The sequence below is a fragment of the Anneissia japonica genome, unplaced genomic scaffold, assembly GCF_011630105.1.
Source record: "Anneissia japonica isolate Jap-2015-1 unplaced genomic scaffold, ASM1163010v1 scaffold26505_len1679_cov209, whole genome shotgun sequence".
Classification (NCBI taxonomy): Eukaryota; Metazoa; Echinodermata; class Crinoidea; order Comatulida; family Comatulidae; genus Anneissia; species Anneissia japonica.
In genome coordinates, this window is record NW_022720716.1 from 1 (window position 1) to 1,679 (window position 1,679).

Below are 1,679 nucleotides of genomic sequence, written 5' to 3' on the forward strand. Positions count from 1 at the left end.
TACTGCTCAGTATAATATTTCTATTACTGATGACTTGTTTTCAGGTTTTAGCATTATTGATAACAACTATGCACCTGTTTTTTAGGTTGCTCAAGTTACTGCTGTAGATCCTGATTTGAATAGCCCGCTGACCTCCAGAATAACATACAGAATAACTGCTGGAAACATTAATAACATTTTCACAATAAAATGTAGGTTTAAACATTTATAATTGTCTTATTTTTCATGTCTGTTACGTTTTTTTAGTTATTTATTTGTCTTTTTATGAAAAATGTTATCTAAATAAAGAGTTTATGTTGTCTCTTTTCTGGAACACAAATTAATTTTGGTAAAATAAAAATGTGTTTTGTTTTACAGCTGACAGTGGCTATGTCCACACGGCCAAGTTGCTTGATTTTGAGACAATGAGGGCGTTCTCACTCCAGATTGAAGCCGCTGACGTTGATGGAAGGCTTGGCTTTGCTACACTTAATGTAACGGTACTAGATGTTAATGATAATGACCCTGTGTTTCCCAATGGTCCTTATGAATTTTCTTTTCCAGAAAATGTTGGATCTGGTAAGAAATATGATTTGTATATTAGCATAACATTTGTAACATTAATCTCTGAATATGTAATAATAATTATATTAAAAAGTAATAATGATAATAATAATGTTAAAAATAATAAATAGGATGATTCTAATACTTAAGCTTGGTTTCCATAAAGTCGCTACTCTATCGCTACATTGTTTTTAGTGCAAACGTTGCACTACATAGCTGTCCCTGACGCAACCGGGAATGCTCGCTGATTCAACCGACCAATCATCATCGCTGAAAGCTGTCAGCGATAGCGTATAGCGATTGTGTGGAAACCAAGCTTTTGTTATATGTGAATCTTTAGCTACAGTACACATTACTGCACATTTCATGAAAATAATTGTGTATGATACATTTTGCAAGGCAGCTTTACATTACACAAATCAATTGGACAACAAAGAAAGCTAGTCCTGAATCTACCTCTGTTTAGAATAATCAGGACTATATACAGGATTATATTTCACACATCATACCTTTTCTTTCATCCACCCTCCCATTGATCCGGCACTAACACTTTCAATTATGGTTGCCGATTACAAGTTTCAAGTTTATTTTTTTACCAAACTTAAATTTATGTAGAGATACATAACCAGCATTCATCGGACGTAGTACCACTTGCTTCCCCATTCCCATGTAAGGATACATTTTAAACTTAATTTAGTCTATTTCGTGAATACTTACCTGGATAACCGACTAAAGTCTGCGTCTTCGCTAGGAAATCAGCTCTGAAAATGAGACGAACAAACAAATGCGAATCCGTGCTGCGCAACGGACGCGTGCGATGACAGAATTGCTTGAAAAGACTGCTAGTAATTTCAAAGGCTAGAGTGTATCCAACTTCGAACAACGTCGAAAAGGGAATGAGGACGTTTGTTAGGGAGACGGTTCGCACGTGGCGCCTTGGGTCGGACTGTTCCATTTTTTTTCGAAGGGGTGTTCCGTTTTGGGAGCAATGGCAATTAGTCGGTTATCCAGGTAAGTATCTCACTCATAGACTACCAACATTACGATTGATTTGTGTATTTTACAGGGTACTATGTTGGAAGATGTATAGCAGTAGATAATGATGCTGGCAGCGACACTTCACAGATAATTTACAG

At 36.2% G+C, this 1,679-nt stretch overlaps 1 long non-coding RNA gene across 1 annotated transcript; it reads left to right on the forward strand.

The window, feature by feature from the left end:
• The first annotated feature begins 85 nt into the window (after positions 1–85).
• LOC117111396 lies at positions 86–1,679 on the forward strand. Its single transcript, XR_004445867.1, has 3 exons — positions 86–191; positions 358–558; positions 1,610–1,679. It is a non-coding gene; the product is annotated as an uncharacterized LOC117111396 (long non-coding RNA).